This window comes from Cricetulus griseus, chromosome 6 (assembly GCF_003668045.3).
Source record: "Cricetulus griseus strain 17A/GY chromosome 6, alternate assembly CriGri-PICRH-1.0, whole genome shotgun sequence".
In the NCBI taxonomy this organism is placed as follows: Eukaryota; Metazoa; Chordata; class Mammalia; order Rodentia; family Cricetidae; genus Cricetulus; species Cricetulus griseus.
This window is the reverse complement of record NC_048599.1, coordinates 147,872,126-147,891,514: the sequence shown is the minus strand read 5'-3', so window position 1 is coordinate 147,891,514 and position 19,389 is coordinate 147,872,126. Positions and strand designations below refer to the sequence as shown.

Here is a 19,389-nt window from a genome sequence, read left to right as displayed (position 1 = left end):
AAAACAAAAACAAACAAACAAAAAGAACCCACTGGGGATTCAGATTTGGGAGTGATCTCAATTGGGTCTTGGTATCAATATGTTGAGTTGGATCATAACTCTCTCACTGAGAGTTGCTTTGAGCCCTGGCCGGTGAAGGGAACCGGCAGGTACTGGCCCTGTGAATCACTGAGCACTCACCAGGTTTTGTGAAGCACCCTGAGGGCCTAGCCAGCTGGTGAGTGCTCTTCCCCCACCAACAGCTCACCTGCCCACAAGATCTCACAGGAGCCTCTGCCTCCCTCCTGAGCCTTCTGCTCTGGTGCCTGAGCCTAAGGTACTAGAGCCAGGCTGAGCTGTGCCTCAGACAGGAGGGAGGCTGTGCAGCATTGGTCCTCCCCCAAGCTGTTGGTGATTCTTCAGACAGGAAGCTCCTCCTCCTGTCTATGCTGGCCCCTCCCACATCCTTGTATCTGGACCCATGCACCTGTGGGGCAGCCTTCTCTATCTGAGACTTTGCATTCCAGGAGTCCTAAGAGAACAGATATTGTAGGCTTGGAATGGGAGCAGTGGAGTATCCCCATGCTGACCCGTTCCCCAGGATCACTGGGTCAGCTTTAAGCAGTCCCCTCTCCCTCTGCATGTCCTTCAGGCTCTTCAGTCTCCAGAGCCTGTAGGCAGCAGCCTTGCTTTCTCTAGCACCCTTGTTTTCCATGCTGCTCACCAGTGCCACCTGCCACTTGCAGTGAGCACTGAATTTGTGCCCAGATATACCTCCAGGGCCTGGGCTGCCCCATGACCACTGTGATGTCTGGCTCTGCACCACAGAAAAGACATGTGTGCACTGACTTGAGTGCAGGAGAGCCCTTTGAGCACAGCCACACACACACAAGGATGAGCACCAGCAGACTCATGCACACAGCTGTACATCCAGGGTCTAAGTGTAGACAGGGACACAGTGTTTGAGAGCTGTTGTCTATTGAAGCAAGTAAATACAGTCAGGAGCATAGACACTGACAGTGTGTAAATTATGATTCATCAGACCCAGTATAAATGATAAGTGGAGTTTTATTAGGGAAAGAACTTACACAGAAAAAAGTAAGTGGCTGTCGTGGTGTTCCTGCTCCAATGATGTAGACCCTGCCTCCTTATCCTCTCCCTTTAACTGAAAAGGCATGGCCATTGTTACAGGTTCACAGGCAAATATATTGCTACAATTCCCCTTTTAGTCTAAATGAGAAGGTTTAGGCTTGATATAAAACTATATACAATGATAGCAAATACCAAGTATGCTCTAGGAGAAGGAAATGTAAAAACATACACGATTTAAGACTCACTGCCAGTGAAGCAACAGAGAGCAATGCGCACACAGCTGTACATCCAGGGTCTAAGTGTAGACAGGGACACAGTGTTTGAGAGCTGTTGTCTATTGAAGTAGGTACATGCAGTCAGGAGCATAGACACGATGGGGAAGCAGAATTCTACATGTATGCACTGATCCCCATGTGGTATGCACGTTTGTCTGTGCTTATACACAAGTGGAGGTGCCCAGGAACGCCGATGCTGAGGTGTGCTTACAAGAGCATTCAGGAACCAGGGAATCATAATTTATTAGCCCTGGGCACAAACTGCTTCTTCAGGTCAACCCTGCAGGCCTTAGCAGAGCTGCAGCAGGGAACTTTACCTTTCTTGATCCCATAACAAGAGGAGTCTTGGCCACCAGCTTGGGTAATGTATGCGTTTTCAGGGCCTGAGAGGTGTGTCATGCATAGAAGATTCTAGAGAAGGCAGAAGGGTGAAGTGTTGTTTCTTCCTCTTAGTAGCCAGTGGGAGTGAGTTGGGTACCCAGAGGCTGAGGCTAGCCAAGGAATCCCATACCACAGATGCAGTTGTGCAGCTTGTAGGCTGAGTCCACTCTATGCTGCTCTGACTTCTAAAGAAAAGATGGGGCAGGTGGGACAGAAACTGCAGGGTGGAGCTTACAGGTGCAGTCCCTGCCCAAAATGGCTTGCCCAGGGCTGAGCTCTCTGTGGGCCATCCAAGTCAGCTGTACCCTCAGGAAGCCATCCAGCCCTGCCCTGCCCTGCCCTGCCCTGCCCTGCAGAGTCCTTGAGTAGAGTCTGAGCAAGCAGTGTCCTCAGCCTTTGAAGGTAAGAGGGCTCCAGGCAGATCTTGGCCATAAATACAAGTGAGTGGGAGGGAACTCAGGCTACAGGCCAGGAAACTGCCCTGACCTACTTGGGCCAAGCTGGCTGTGCTGGAGAATGTCAGAGGGTGCCCATACTCTGCCAGCCAGCCAGCACACTCCTTCTCTGATCTCCCTCACACCTCTGACCAGAGAGGCCCATCCATGCCTGTGAAATTGAAAACATGGAGGTGTAATTGACCTATGTAACCCCATACTGATGTGCTAATTTCAGTGGGTTTTAGTGCATTCACAAGCTTGTATAACCATTACCACCATTTAGTTCCAGAATATTCTATCACTGCAAAGGAAGCCCCAGGCCCACTAGGAGTTCTGCCACCAGGTCTCCAGCCCCCCAGAAATCTACACTCTGCCATAAATTTGCCGATGGTGGACATTTTGATGAATGCAACCACACTGCATGGCTTCTTTCATGGAGGAGTGTGTTCACAGGGCTCTGCACCCCCACTGTAAATCGGAAACTGGTCCAGAGGGATGGAGTGAGGATCCAAGCCAAATGACAATTCCAGGCAGGCTTCTACATGGTGTTACTCCCTTTTTCTTTTTCTTTTCAACTGTTTAATTCTGAGATTTTGATTTTTAGTTATGTGTATGCATGGTATGTCTATGTGTAGGTATTTGCGTTGTAAGCTGCCTGAATGAGTACTGCAAACAAACTGGGGTCCTCTGCAAAAGTGCTGGGTGCTTTTCATTGTGGAGCCATCTCTTCAGCCCCAGAACTCTGTTAAGAGTGTTAGCCTGATGTCAGGTGTTGGTGGTGCACGTCTTTAATTCCAGCACTTGGGAAGCAGAGGCAGGCGGATCTCTGTGAGTTTAAGGTCTACAAAGGGAGTGCCAGGACAGGGTCCAAAGCTACACAGAGAAATCCTGTCTCAAAAAAAAAAAAAAGAGAAAGGAAGGAAGAAAAGAGAAGAGAAGAAAAGGAAAGGAAAAGAAATGAAAGAAAAGGAAAGGAAAGAAAAGAAAAGAAAAGAAAAGAAAAGAAAAGAAAAGAAAAGAAAACTAAAGAGTGTTAGCCTGGGCTTGTGGGGCTGGGATGTGGGGACCAAGAACAACTCTCAGTCCAGGTAAGGAGTGGCCATTTTTCAGTCCTATCATATTGGTGTGTGTGTGTGTGTGTGTGTGTGTGTGTGTGTGTGTGTGTGTGTGTTGTATATATGTGCACCTCCTATGTGTGTGTAAAGACCAGATGTTGACAGTGGTGTCCTCCTCTATCACCCTTCACCTTATTTTTTGAGACAGGGTCTCTCACTGAACCTGGAGCTCTCTGTTTTGGTTAGACTGGTCATCTGGCAAACCTCAAGGATCCACCTGTCTCCTTGTACACCCCTGGGGATCAAACTCCGATTATCAAGCTAGTGCATCAAGGCCCTGGCTCACTAAGCCCTAGCCCCACAGCTTTGCCTGGAGAGAGAATGTGAAGTAAGAGCTCTCATTTGATCCTAGAGAACGATGAGATAAAATCAGTGACTAGCATCCTGAATGCTTCTCTTGTACCCAGAGTGTTTTACATTATTTAATTTGTTATGCAGATGTATGTAGTGGATACCGTGTATGTGGAGTGTGCATGTCACAGTGCATGCATGGAGGTCAGAGATCAACTTTGTGGATTCAGTTTTCTCTTCCCACTTTTACCTGGGTTCCAGGGATTGAACTCAGATTTCCAGGCTTGTAGTGCAAGCACCTTTTCCTGCTGAGCCATCTTACCACACTTGCCCTAGAGTATCCTCAAGCTGTGTTCTCAGGCAATCTTCACGACAGTTCTGAAGCAAGGACTCTTATTATCTTCATTGTGCACCTGAAGGAACCAGAACACAGAGAGGTGAAGTTACTCAGCCAAGAACACACAGAGTGACACAGCTGGGATTGGACAGCGGCCCAGTCCTTGTTCTTATGCCTCACAGAGGCACACTCCCTCTTCCCAGCCCCCAGAGGCTTGCAGAGGACAGCTGGAATGCAGGTCTTAAGGGAAGTTCACAAATGTTGGCAACTCACCTCAGTTGTTATTGGCACTTGCAGTTTGTTTTAACACAAGTCCCCTCACCTCTCGCTTCCTCCTCAGCCTCACTGCCCTTCCATCTGCTTCCTCAAGGAATTATTTGCAGGGGCAAGAAGGTAAGCTTGTCACTGAGCACTGGGTCCAGCCGAGGGCCATATTGCAGCAGGCAGTCCTATGACCTGGGTGGCCCCAGACTCAGCAGATTGCTGCACCCTCCCCTTCATAACTCTCCAGTGCAGCCTGGGGAGGGACTGTCTCACGGGGTAAAACATGCTCATGTGACAGTGACACCCCTTTGAGATGTCCACACCATGTCCTCATGTGTGTCTTTTTTGTCAGAACAAAAATCAGATGTGTTCCCTAGAGCCCCAGGCTGTACTCACAACTGGCAGTACTCTGCAATGCCGGGACATAGTAACGGCTGACATTTGGGTTAGGACTGGTGGAGGTCAACAGCACCATAGAGCATAGAGACAGTCCCTCTCATATGGTGAGGGCCATGCACTGCCTCCCTCAATCCTGAAATCACCCTAGGCTCTAACACTATAATACAGTTCCTCATGTTGTGGTGACCCCTAACCGTACAATTATTTTGTCGCTACTTCATAACTGTAATTTTGCTACTGTTATAAATTGTAATGTAAATATCTGATATGCAGAATATATGATATGCCACCCCAAGGGGGTCACTACCCATAGGTTGAGAACCACTGCTATAGGGTGTTCAAGTCAGGTGGCCTTTCTTGAACCTGTGGATCTTAACCTTAACATTGGTGGTCACTCACAACATGAGAAGAACAACACCCACCTTTAGGGGCAGCAGTGATTCAGTAAATTACAAGGTAAAACACACAACACACCAAAAACAGTTTTTTTTTTGTGTGTGGTAAACATCACTGGACACAAGCTTTTCTATTGCTATTTTTCTTGGAGCTAGAGATGTATCCCAGGCCCAGTGCCTGCTAAACACACTCTCTCCAGAGCCATGCCCCAGCCCCTCCCTGTTGCTATGAATCCCCTTTCACTGATGAGGAGTTAGAATGACTGGCTAAGGCTAAGAATGACTGGTTCTCTTTGAGTGGTTTTCTTCTTGGGTGCCTTCACCATGTTTGGTGCCATTGTGCCCATGCTTCCCTCAGGGGTCTGTGGGGGAGTGGCCAAATGCCCTGGGATAACTAGAATGCTCTCCTAGCATCTTGCTCAAGATAATTACCTGATGAAACACAGTCAGGACCAGGCTGAGGTCAAAGTTAGTGGCTGTGAGTACATGGTTTTATACCATGTAGGTTCAGGCGATGAAACTTGTGTGGTCAGACTTGGCAACAAGTGCCTTTACCTGCGGAACTATCTTGCCATTTCTTCTGAACTCAGTTTCGAAGGTCCCTCTCTGCCTTCTCTTGGTCTCTGTATATTTAATTATTCCCTCAGGTTTGGTTGGGAGGAGGGCAAGCATAGAGGGGCTAAAGAGCTAGGTCTCTTGTTGAGGGGTCTCTCGCACCCCCTAGACTACATGTGGATCCTTCTAAGTAAACCTGTAGGCTCAGCCAGAATCCCCCCTCCGCCCCCCCACATATATTCACTTCTGCAATTCCAGGGCCTCTCCCCACACACTCACTCACCCCTGCAATCCCCAGGCCTCTCTCCCTCCACACACACTCCTGCAATCTCCTGGCTTCTCCCTCTACACACACCCCTACAATCTCCTGCCCCCCCCCATGCCCTTGCAATCCCTTGGGAGCGCTCTCTCTCTCTCTCTCTCTCTCTCTCTCTCTCTCTCTCTCTCACACACACACACACACACACACACACCCTGCAATTCCCTGCACCCTCCACCTGCCCCTGCAATCCCTTGGGAGCTCTCTCTCTCTCTCTCTCTCTCTCTCTCTCTCTCTCTCTCTCTCTCACACACACACACACACACACACACCCCTGCAATTCCCTGCACCCTCCACCTGCCCCTGCAATCCCTTGGCCTCTCCCCACACACACCCCTGCAATCTCCAGACCTCCCCAGAAGCTGGAGGAACAATTGCTAATCAGTTTGTGAGAGTTCTGGGCATGAATGAAGGCGATGACAACAAGCCTCAATTGCTAGCAGCTGGTCCACTGTGGCTGCCCAGCCTCAGACCCTCTCTTGGTACCCCTTCCCCTCTCCAGTTCTTCCTCTGCTTGTTCTTCATATCCTGCTGGGGCACCACCCCATCTCCTGGTCCAGCTCTTTGCTCCTCTCCTGGTGGTGAGGCCCCCAACCCTAGCAGGTCTCGGTCTCACCTAGGAGCTGCCATGCACATTACTTTCTTCTACTTGAGCATCTCCCAGAGTCCAGCTTCCTACTTCACCTTCTCCATGAAGCCCTCCGGGCCTTGATCTCTTCAAAGGCAGAGCCCCTGAAATAGGCTGGCACAGTGCATACAGGTGCACACACCACAGGTGTAGACATGAGGGCAGCTGCTGGGGCAGCTCAATGTTCCCAGAAGAGCTCTGGCTGTGGTCTGGAGAGTTCTGCTCATTTCTGACTCATCATTGGGTAAATGACTTTCTTGGCTATTCCTCTTCCTGTTTTTATTTAGATTATCTTCCTCACAGTCTAAACCCCAGTGCTCTGAGTCTTCCTTTCTTACTAAGAATGACTCACACTGGGTAGTGGTGGCACACACCTTTAATGCCAGCACTCAGGAGGCAGAGGCATGTGGATCCCTGTGATTCAATCAAGACCAGCCTGGTCTACGGAGCTAATTCCAGAACAGCCAGGGCTACTTAGAGAAACCCTGTCTCAAACAAACAAAGACTCACACTCCAGCCTCCAGGGACACTGTCCTTGCCAGGATGTGCATGGCCACTGCTGCAGGCTCAGCGTGTGAGAGAGATCAATGAATGAACATTCATTTTAAAATGGAACAGCTCCAAGGGCAGCTGTTCCAGCACCACGGAAGCCCTACCCTCCTTCTAGAACTTTCTTGCTTCAACAACTCTATCTTGAATTTCAGATCCTACTGGTCTACAGGCATACAGCCTCCTCACTTCCCACCTCAGCACCGCCTTCCCCCTCCCTCTACTGCTTCCTTAAAGACAACCCCACCTAGTGTTTTATTGGAGGAAAACACATCAGAACCCTCTTCGGTCTCTTCTATAAATAGAGTGTGAATTGACCAAAAACAGAACTAGGGCCTTAGTCACAGTTGCTGTTGTGTAACAGTTTTTGCCTGTATTGAAACATTCCATGCTGCACTGATGCTCCTTAAGCAGGAAGGTAACAACTCAAAATAGCTTCAGGAAGTCCCTGAAACTGAGCACATTCACTAGGCCCCTCCCTGCAAGAGAGAGCATTAAAAGCTGAGGATGGGGCAGTATAAGAGCACCCAGGGCCTGCCAGACACTATGTCTTAGTTAGGGGTTCTATTGCTGTGAAGAGACACCATGATCATGGCAACTCTTATAAAGGGAAACATTTTATTCAGGCTGGTTTACAGTTTCAGAGGTTTAGTCCATTATCTTCATGGTGGCATGCAGGCAGACATGGTGCTAGAGAAGGAGTAGAGAGTTCTATATCCTGATCTGCAGGAAGTGGACTGTCCACAAAACTAGGAGTAGCTTCAGCATAGGAGACCTCAAAGCCAGCCCCCACAGTGACACACTTCCTAACAAGGCCACACTTACTCCAACAAGGCCACACCTCCTAACAGTGCCACTCCCTAAAGGCCAAGCATTCACACACCTATTCAAACCACCACATCCTATTCCCTGGCCCCCACCACAGGCTTGCATCCATAACATAATGCAAAATTCATTTGATCCAAATTCAAAAGGCTACATAGTCTATCACATTCTCAATTATGTTTAAAAGTCCAAGCCAGTCGGTAGTGGTGCCCACCTTTAATCCCAGCACTCAGGAGCCAGAGGTAGGTGTATATCCATGAGTTCAAGGCCAATCTGGTCTACAGAGTGAATTCCAGGATAGCTAAAGCTACACAGAGAGATTCTGTCTTGAAAAACAAGAAAAAATGAGTTCAGAGTTTAAAATCTCTTCTAATTCAATCTCTTAAGTGTAATCCCCTGTAAAATAAAAATAAAAAGCATACTTCCAATATGTAATGGCACAGGATATATGTTGTTATTGCAAAGTGGAGGAAAGCAAGGACAGTAAGGAAATGCTGGACCAAAACAAGCCTGAAAACCATCTAGGTAAACTCCAAACTACATCTCTATGTCTCATGTCAAAATGCTCCTCAGATAACCAACTCCTTTAAGCTTTGTTGACTGCAACATATTTTTTTCTCTTGGGCTGGTTCCACTCCCTGTTAGCAGCTCTCCTTGACAGGTATTCCACAGCTCTGGCATCTCCAACATTTTGGGGTCTAAAGTCAATCAAGGCATCACCTTCACAGCTTCATACAATGGCCTCTCTAGGCCTCCATGCAAGGACACTCTGGACACATGCCTGAGCTCAGCAGTTTTCCTTAGTCACAGAGGAAGATTCCATAACCCATTTCTTCTATCCTTAACTCTAAACCTAGAACTATGTAGCCAAAGCTGCCAAGTTCTGCTGCTTGCTGGGGTTGGCACATGGCCCCCTCATTCAATTACATCTTCACCAGCTTTCTATTTTCAATGGTTTCATTCACTGCCTACTAGGTCTAATTTAAAAGCACACCTCCCCCCAGGAACCTGCTTCCTCCTGCTGGCCCCAGCATTTAAAGTTTCCTCCACTTCCCCAATACAGCTGGGGACCCAGGCTTCAATGTGTGAGACTGTGGGACATTTGTATCTAAACCATGAAGCCTCTAAACAGACTCAGCCTCCAGCTAGAGTCAGGAATGGGATGAGAACAGAAACATAGGGAGAGAGATAGGGGCTAGGATGGAGACACAGAGCCCTTTGTCACTGGTATCCCCCAAGCAGGAGCAGCCTCTTTAATACCACCCACACAGCCATGGTTTGAACACTTGGTACCCACATGTGGCGGGGCTATGGTGTCTTTAGGCAGTAGGAATTAGCTGTTAGAAGCCAATCACCAGAGGCAGGCCCTCCTCCTACTGTGGTCTCTGCTTCCTGCACCACTTGGATGTGAACAATTCCCACCACGTTCCCACCTTGAAGTGAGCTTTTCATCATGCCTTCCCCTCAAGGGTGGCCTGAAAGTGAGACCATGGGCCAAAATAAACTAACTAAAGAAAGTATCACCCAGAGATTAGCAGGAAGACAGTATTGAAGGGCTGATTGAAGTACCAGATTTCAAATGTCACATCTGAAGGATGTGGCCAATTCTAGCCCAGGAAGTTAGGGCCAATGTGTGGAAGATCAGCCCAAATTCCTGGTTTGGGTGGTTTCCTTTGGAATGCAGTTCTGAGGTGATGGTAGACTATTACTGACCTATCTATTTTCTCCCAGTTAGGTAGCCCTGTGGTACTGGAGGACTTGCTCTTTCTCCCTGTCTAGCTAGACTTACTGACAAAGAGTCAGGCAGGGGCAAGGCCAGATGAGGCCAGACTTGGCCTTTGTCCTAGTTCGTGTTTCTTCTATTGCTGTGATGGATAACCATGACCAGAAAGCAAGTTGAGTAGGAAAGGGTTATTTGGTTTATCCTTCCACACTGTAGTCCATCACTGAAGGAGGTCAGGACAGGACCTCAAATAGGGCAGGAGCCTGGAGGCAGGAGCTGATGCAGAGGACATGGAGGGGTGCTGCTTACTGGCTTGCTCCCCATGGCTTGCTCAACCTGCTTTCTTATAGAATCCAGGACCACCTGCCCAGGTATGGCACAGCCCACAATGGGATGGGCCCTCCACCATCAATCACTAATTCAGAAAATGCCAGCTGGGCGGTGGTGACTCACGCCTTTAATCCCAGCAGCACTTGGGAGGTAGAGGCAGGCTGATCTCTGTGAATTTGAGGCCTGGTGTACAGAGGGAGTTCCAGGACAGCCAGGGATACACAATGAAACCCTGTTTCGGAAACCATGAAAAAAGAGGGGGAAGGAGGGAGGGAGGGAGGGAAGGAAAGGAGAGAAGAAGGGAGGGAAGGAAGGAAGGAAGGAAGGAAAGAGGGAAGGAAAGAAGGAAGGAAGGAAGGAAGGAAATACCCCAGGCTTGCCTACAGCCCCGTCTTGTGGACACTTCCTCTTCTCAGATGTGTTTAGCTTGTGTCAAGTTCATATAGGACTTAACCAGCACAGCCTTCAAACAGATTTCTAAGTAGAGTTTTCTGCTTCGCCCAGAGAAAAGGTATTTGCCTGAAGAATCCTGACTGCAGGACAGGCACCAGGGGGCAGGTCGAAATGTTCTAGAGGGCTGCAGGCTTTTAGGCTGCCAAGCGTCCCTATGTCCTGACAGCACTCATACTGGCTCCCTCTTTCATTCTTCCTGGGGTACCCTTGCCCTCTAGCCAGTCATATTGCTGGTGACCAGTTGGTGTTCTCATACCTAATACCGCTTGGCCCTCTAACTCAGTTAGTGCCAGTTTTCTGAGGAAGGGAGCAGGACTAGCCAAAAGTATGGGAAGTATGGGCAGTGACAGCATCCAGTCCTGAGCTGGCAACAGGTGTCAGGGCTGGGGACAGTGGGCTTCAACCTGATGGAGATGGTTTGGGGGACCCACTGCCTATCCCTGGCAGTCTTTACCTCTCCTTCACCCCTTTGCTCTGGCCATCTCCTTTTCCTGGCTCCCTTCAGCCCAGCTCCTGCCAAGCTATCTGGCTCTATATAATTCTTCCTGACTGGCCTGGAGCTGAACAGGCTTCCCAAGCCCTCCATGACTGGGCCTTAGTTCTTCTTCCAGAGTCCAACACACTGGTAAAACCAAATACATCTCTGAGTGACGGGTTATAATTAGCATTCACTCTTGCTAAGAATTTAACTGGAATTGTCTAATTTAGTCTTCAACAACTTTAACAATTTTGAGACAGAAAACGTTCTTTGGTGTTTTGTTTGAGACAGGGTTTCTCTCTGTAGCCCTGACTGTCCTGGGACTCTCTCTGTAGAAGATCAGGCTGGCCTTGAACTCAGTCAGTGCCTGACTCTGCCTCCCCATCTCCCCCACGTCCCCCCTCCAGTGCTGACATTAAATGTTAATAGGGTCATTTGCCCCTCTTCTCTCCATCACTCTGCTACTGTGTCCAACACACAAAACAGTGCCTGGAGCATAGGCATCTGATGGAAGGGTCTGGTTAGTTCTAACTCTCGAAGCTGCCTGTAGACTCGGTGCCTGCAATCTAGCCACTATTAGCCCTGTACGAGCCTGTGGTGCCCTGCCAACCGCAGAGATGGTATTCATGCTCTCCTGCTTTGCAAAAGCCTAAATAGCCCACCCCACCCTATCTCCACACACTGCTACATATAAATATTCTAGCCATATCATAGGTCTTGTAAGCAGCCAACTGTGCCAAGCTGATGATTCAGAGTTCTGTTTGGCACATGCCTATTGTCCCCACCCTATGCCATCTGCCCAGTGAGTGATTCACACTTTAGAGGCATGTTTAAACATCACCCTCACCATGGCCTCGTGGACTTCTCTGTGTATCTGTTCTAGCAGGTAAGTTCTATACTTACTTATGGATGTTCTGTCCAATAAATGGACAGGACTGTCCTCAGGTCTGAAGACCTTTCTCACTCATCTCTGTCTGGAGTGCCCAGCACAGACCTGGAGTACAGAAGCAGACATCAAGGGTATCCCATGGTTGTGTAAGGCTGGCCGTGTGTGTCCAGGTCCTGTTCATGTACCATTCCCGTGCAACTGCACACATATCTTGTCCAAATGGGAATGACTGTGCCAGTCAGTCACTGACACTCAGCAGGTGGCCCTAACACAGAATCTGTTCTAGCAGTGGTCATTTGCTACTGACCCTGATCTGGGAAGCTGACTGGCCTCTCCAGGGATTGCCCTATGTGCTATATAGCTAAGGCTGCTCACTGTAGTGATACTCAGCTGGGACTGGCACATCTGATAGCCTTTTCATTACATGCATATATATGTATGTATGTGAATGCGTGTGTAACCTGAGTCTGTTTTTGTTGTGTGTATATGGTTTCAAGGCTGACCACTCTGTATTAGATATTTTATAATCAGTCAACCTCCATTTTGTAATCAGGAGCCATTTTGATTCTCTAGCTCAGTTAAATTCCTATTTACTGTAAAACTTGAGTTTCTGTTCCTCAGAGCTGAGCTGCGTCCCACCCCATAACCATAGAGTGTATGTAAAAAATGTTCCAGGAAGATTCCCTTAACTGCTTTATAATCTTAACTGCCTGGTCTTGCTTCTGTAACCATGCTTGTTCCCCACTCTATGGTTTTGCCCTATAAAAGGAGCCTGAGAAACAGGCTCAGGGCTAATCTCTTCAACTCTGCCTTAGGTAGAGTCAGCCACCAGCCAGAGCTCATGTATATGAATATAGCTTGCTTTAATTTGGCCAGAATTTGGGTCAGTGGGATTCTCTTTGAGTCTGTGGGATTTGCCAGTAAGGAAACTCATGCCTGAGAGAGGCTAAGTCTCCTTCTCCCACCAGTTGCTAGTTGCCTGTGTAGGGGTGGGACCCATACAGACTTCCCTCCTTCCATGTCAATATATCCACTGATACTGCCATGGCTCTGGGTTCTGATCTTCTTTATGAAGCCATTTCTAGGAAAGACTTTTCCACAGCAGGTTTCCTGGTATTCTGGCTCTTGCAATATTTTCATCTCTTCCTCCATGATGTTATCTGAGTGATGCAGATGCACACATTGGGCCTGGACTCCTCAGGAGCCATTGAGTCCTGCATTGTGTCCAGTTGTGGTTTTCTATGATGGTCTTCAAAAGCTGTGAAGAGAGGCTTGTTTGGTGAGGGGTGGTAGCCACACATACCTGTGTGTGTGAGGATAAGATTTAGAGTGTAGTGTGGAATTGTGTTAGTCCATAGAAGTCTGCCAAGTCTTTACAGCATGGGGTTGGACTTCCTCGGTAGCACATTCAAAGAGGATGTGTCCTGCTGCACAGAACTCCTCAGGTCTGTGGCTATGCCTTACTTACATTGTTCTCTTGTCCACAGCAAGCCACATGGTCACGAAGGGGTGTGTGTATGCTTTATGTGGGACTGTCAAGGAACCTGTCCACCACAGTCATGCTTCCTCCTTCAGAAGCAATCCTGAATACATCTGAGAATCCTTCCTTCCCACCAGGTTGAGGGCATGTTGGCCTACAAGTGTCAAGTGGGTTCTGCCCCCACTCTGGTCCAGACATGGTCTCATTCACAAAGGGTGAGTGTGAGAGGTAGCCACACAAGCTTTGACTTCTTGGTTGTATTTGCCTCTTTCCCTTTAGGAGGTGGGGCTCTGGGAACAGTCTGGGATATCCTTCATCACAGACAACAGAAGTGCCATGATGGTTTCCTCCTGAGATAGACTCACCCAACCTGCAAGCCTTTGTTGCTCAGAGAAGGCAGCCAAGAAGAATTGTCCCCATCTCCACCCCACACCTATGCTTTCTTCATTTCACATTCTCTCACCATTCTGATTCAAAGAATTGTGCTAGATGACTTTCAGATTCCTCCATGCCTCCTCCTCTTCATCTTCTTCCTTCTTCCCAATGTGCTGAGGGTGGAACCCAGGACTTCGTGCATGTTAACAATGAGCTGCATAAAAGCCTATAGGTGTGTTAACACAGAGATAACCTGCACTCTGTTTGCAGCCAAAGGGATCCAAAATCTGAAAGAAATTCTCTTTTTCAATCACCCTTCTGCCTACAAGGCAGATTTCTTCTCAAACTGGGCTACTTTGGAATACTTGGTGTTTTTCTTTTTTAACCTGATTTCTAATGTCAGGTTAACATTGAGCATGCAGTGATATGGTTTTTTCCCCTGAAGCACAGATCCATCATGTGTTCAGCATCCCTTGCTTCCATGCCTGGGTGAGGCATCTCTCTTGAGTGCCTACAGATGACTGCTCCCTAAGATATTTTCAAGCCTTGGCAGTTCTCCAAGGGAAGAACCACTTGTTAGGAGAGTGCACTGGCTTCCAATTTCCCTTGACCTTTTCAGAGAAGTGATTTGAAATCTGGTGTTTATTGTCTGCTTTCCCATAGTGTGGAGCCAGAAAGATCCTTGTGGCTTGCTGGCTAGCCAGCTTAAGCTAATTAGTGAGACCTGTATCCCAGTGAGAGATCCTGCCTCAAAAACCAAGGTGGATAGCTACTTAAGAGTGGTTCCCGAGTCTGAATTCCGGCCTCCACCTGTATGCACCTGCACACACATGTATATGCTCACCTCCCCTATTTATAGAGAAGGTCACTTCATACTGATTAAGGGAAGAAGCCACTGATAAGTCAGTACAATTTAAAGCATACATATGTTGACCCCGGGAGCACAAAGTATGAAAGGCAGAGTCATATTTTTCTCCCAACACAGTAATAGTGGATGAGTTTAATGCCAACTCACCAATAGGCAAATCATCTTGACCAAACAAATAGAGAAAAATACTTGAAGAAAAATAGAAGATTCACTCTCCTGAAGCCAATGATGGTCTGTATCCTCAAAAAACAGTATGAGCCAAAATGACCCCCTTCTTCTGTCTCTAAGTTTTTTGGTCAGGTCCTTTATCATAAGAATGAACAAAGTAACCAATGCACACATGTTTCACTAAGTTGTAAAATCTAAAGGAAAAGGATGGATTTCCGGGTATATATGACTTACCAAAGTTAAGCCAAAACAAATGATTTAAACAGATCTACAATCGGCAATAAGATTGAAACAGTAAAAGAATAGGCAGATCCTAAGGAATTTCCTGCCAAATTCTACCCAAGTTGAATCAATACTTCTTAAATTATTCCTCAAAGTAGGAAATGAAGAAATGCTTTCAACCTCTTTTAATAAGACCAGTCCCAAAGACCCCATACCAAAACTGGACAAAAACACATCAAAAAGAAAATGAAAGGTTAATCTTACTGATGAATACAGATACAAAAATTCTCAACAAAGTACTTCAAACTTAATCCAAGAACATATTAGAAAGGTCACTATTCCCTCTGCTCTAGTTGGCTTCATTCCAGAGACTTTGGGTATAGATCAACATATACAAATCAGTAAACAGATTCAAAGATAAAAATCATGTCATTATCTCAACAGATGAAGAAAAGGCCACAGACCAAAATCTAAGATCCCTCATGGTGAAAGCCTGAAAACTTCAGAATCAAAAGGAACATATCTCAACATAATGGAGATTATATATACTGAGCCTAGAGCCAACATCATACTAGACGGAGAAAAACAGGATAAATGGATCATGGTGGTGCATGTGTATAATGCCAGCTCTCAGGAAGGGAGGCAGACAGATCAGGGGGTTGAGGCCAGACTGAGACACAGTAGAACCTGTCTAAAACAATAACAGCAACAACATATCCCAAGCAGGTTGTTCTTCAGTTACTGCCAGTTGCTGTCTTTGAACTGTACTAAATAAACCTGTTTGTTTTTAGTGGAACACATGGATAGGTCATGTGTGGGTTGAGAATAGTTTTAGAAAACCTGTCTTTGGGGATGACAGATGAAGGACTCTTAAATTTTAGGGTGGCCAGAGAAAAGGAGATACTGCCAGCGAGTAGTTAATGGAGTAGTCTGCCTGGATGGGAGAGACTCCTTGATTGGGGAATTGCATGAAGGACTAAAGACAGGTTGGGCTGGGTGAGGAGGGAAAACTGTGATCAGGAGATGGCTGAAGAAGACTGGCTTCAAAGCAGGCAGGAATAAGAGGCAACTAAGAAGGGAAGCAGGGTGGAAATGAATTGATGTATCAGAACAGCGGCCTGCAGGAAGAGCTTGACGGGAGCTGAGATGGGTGGGCAGATGTTGGGATGGAGCAGGCAGGTGGAGCAGACATAGTCCGCAGAAATTGGGAGTCCCCACCCATCCACTCCCGGGCAAGTCCAGACTCTGTCCGGGGGAGAAACCCAACGGAAGGGCGGTTGGGGATCCGGCCACCAAGCGGGAGCTTCAGTGGGGAAGGTGGCTGGGCCACCTGAGATGTAAGGATGGAGCAAGGGCCTTCGAGGTCCGGGTTCTCATGTGGGAGGGGAATTGTGCAGAGACCCTGTGAGAGGAAGACTGGGCAGAGGCCAGAAGAGTCAGGAAAAGCCTGAGAAGGATCTCCGATGTCCTCGCCCACTTGCTGAGCCCTAGGTTCCGAGGTAAATAGAAATAAATGGCAATGGAGATTGTTCAAGCTGTTTGCACACCCAGGGTAGAGGACCTGCTCCATCCTGCGACAGCCTGCAGATGGTCTGGCAATCAGGGTTCACCAATCTTTTCCCACACTCAGCAGTGGGACCACGCCTTCTATCCTTGGCCTTGGATCCCCAGCCTCCCTTAGCTCACCTTGGAGCTGTAGTGTCTTTCCCCCTCTGCCTGGAGAAGTTGGGCGTAGCAAATTGGTTGCAGCCACGAAAATGTCCTCTTGATCCAGTCCGAGCGCCCCCGATGGCCAGACTTCAGCAGGAGTCTGAGGTACAGGGGACTTGGTGCCAGGGGACTCCTCAGCAACCCAGCCCTTGTCCTACACAGTCGCTGCTAGGTGACTAGCTAGTGACTCTTGGGACTTCCAGTTGCAGCCTTGATCCTCAGCTCCTGCCTCCCCAAACCGGATTTCCCTGGGTGTTTCCTTTGGTCCTGGCTGGGCGGGTGCTGCTCTCCCCTTGCACCCCTCCAGCCCCTCCCCAACACAATTCCCCATTCTCTGCTCTTGGGATATAATGATGTGAACGCTTAGTGAGTAGTGGTGTGTTACACTATCAGAAGTGTACAAAAGGACTCTGGAGGGGCTGGAGATGTATGTGTTGGCTGAGTTATTTGAAGACAGAAAGACCAAGAGTTCAAAGTCATCACTGTCTATCTGTCGGATTCAAGGTCAGTCCATTAGAATGAGATCATATCTTTAAAAAAGATAGTGGTAGGAGAGCTAAGGGGTTAAGAGCATTTACTGCATTGCAGAGGACTCAGGTTAAGTTACCAGCACCCATGTGGTGACTAACAACCATTTCTGACTCCAGTTCCAGAGGAACTGATGCCCTTTTCAGACCTTGGCAGACACCAGGCACCAAGGTCTTGCATGAAGGAAAACATTCATACAGATAAAACTAAAATAAATAAATCTTCTGAAAAGCAACAACAAAAGGCCCTGTTGTTTATATACTTTCTGTCTCTCCCTCCCACACAAGACAGGATACCCTTGTGTCCTACAGACGGGCTTACTCTGTATTCCTGTCCTACCCTGCACAGTGCTTGGGATTAGAAGGGTACCATGGCATCCAGCTAATTCCTGCCTATTTAATGTTTACTTTTTCATCTCTGTCTCTAGTTTTGCTTCTGAGAGTTTCGAACTCCAGAAGTGGGAATCAGAAGATTTAATTTAAAATTGGTGTGTGTGTATGTGTGTGTGCGCGCGCGTGTGTGTGTGTGTTGCTGGAGTATAGGAGCCGTGGCCTTAAACATGCTTGGCCCCATGACCCGGGCCGAATTGGAGGCACGTCTTGGCTCACCTTTGTAGCATGGGGCTAGACTGGGCAATCTGCATTGAAAAGAACATGAGTCCTACAGCCTAAGGCTGAGCCCCTGCCCCCCCCCCCCCCTGCCCCCGGTCCCCCCCCACCCCCACACTACCCCCACCCTCATCCATGCAGCAATCCCCACTCCTAAGAGGACCTGAGAGACTAAGCAACACACTTATGACTCCAACTTTCAGCTTTGCTGGCTTTCCATAGCAAACTCCTCCCTGCTCAAGACTGTTCTAAGTCACACCCATCACCCAGGTTGGAGTCCCAGGACCCAAGAGTACTGTCCCTCCTCTCCCCAGCTCTTGGCTCCAGTACTTGGGAACCATGTGGGCTGTCCCTGGTACCTTGTCTAGCTGGTGTGCTCTGCACCTGGTCATGCTAACTGTGGTCCTGTAGAGGTCTCGAATGATGCTGAGCCCCTGCACCAACGCATGGCACATGAGTAGCATCTCTGCACAGCTCCGAGCCTGCTCTGCAGGTTACTCTACCAATGTATTCTGGTCCCAGCAGAGTACAGGTTGGCCAACAGCTTCTACAAGATAAGGTCTTTGGTCATCGGAGGGGCAAAAAGTGGAAGAGGCTGGGACCTGCCCCCTGTGTTCCCTAGTTGCCAACCAGAGCCTGTTGGGACTGTGTGCAGAACTGAGAATCCAGCGAGGTTAAGTGTTTAAGATCCGCTGTCTCACAGATCTTGCTAAACCTCCTTTTATCAGGCGAGGTCACAGATCTAAAGAGGAAATCACCTGTATGCTGGAAGTGCTAAGCACATGTCACCTCCTTCTCTCACTCAGTTTTCTCTCTTCCAGCTTCTACAAATAGGCTCTGTCTTAGAGCAACTGTCAGGCCCTCTGCAGTTTTCTATTCTGCCTCTCCTGGCCTCTCAGTGTCCTCTCAGGGTCTCCAGGAGACTTCCCAGGACAGAGACCCTCCCAGGAGCCCCTGGTGACCTGTCATCAACCTGAGAAGGACAGAGACCTCACTCCAGGTTGATAACTCCAGGCTCATCCTCCTGAGAGGGCACCTGGAAAAAGCAGCACAGGAGAAGGGGTGCTGATGGCTGGGGATGGTTACTAAAGAAGGGGCAGGGTTCTCCGGGCTCCCAGAGACCTTCCAATAGAGAGGGTCCTGGGCCTCAGGACAGAGACCAGAGCTTTGGGATCCCAGACTGACTGCACGTTCCCAGGCATATTCCTTGGAAGAGTGAAACCTGAAAAGGCTGAGTTGTTTGGGGATGGTTAAGGAGGAGATGGAGCCCCTGTGTGGGGCTGGAAATCTGGAAGATTCCTGGAGAGCCACGGATCAGTCCAGATTGGAAGACTAAAGATGATGCTAAATTCTGACATCAGTGAAAGATGGGGATGGGGGTTGGCTGGGGGAAGCATGGGGAGGGGCAGCAGCAGCATTCACCAAGATAGGGAAGAAAGAAGGCAAAACACAAAAGCTTTTCTTTGGGATCTCCTTATATCCCATCTTCCTGGTAGAAAATGTGACCACATTCAGTGTGGTTCTTCCCACTTTAATTAAACTAATAAGATAATTCCTTACAGATGTTCCCAGAGGCATGCCTCACAACTCATCCTCAAACTTCCTCCATCCCCATTCAGTGTCCTGGGAGTTCTTGACCCTATTGTTTCTTCCAGAAACAATAGGGTCTAGCTTGTTTCTTCCAGAAACAAGGTTTTGTATCAGAACCTTAATGTG

At 48.2% G+C, this 19,389-nt stretch overlaps 1 protein-coding gene and 1 long non-coding RNA gene across 2 annotated transcripts in view; one reads left to right on the top strand and one right to left on the bottom strand.

The window, feature by feature from the left end:
• Dennd1a (DENN domain containing 1A) overlaps positions 1–19,389 on the top strand; it is a 1,920,886-nt gene that overhangs the window by 1,657,993 nt on the left and 243,504 nt on the right.
• On the bottom strand, positions 1,030–5,709 carry LOC118237803. The gene is made up of 2 exons (XR_004770631.1): positions 3,821–5,709; positions 1,030–2,333 (listed from the first exon to the last, which is right to left on the bottom strand). It is a non-coding gene; the product is annotated as an uncharacterized LOC118237803 (long non-coding RNA).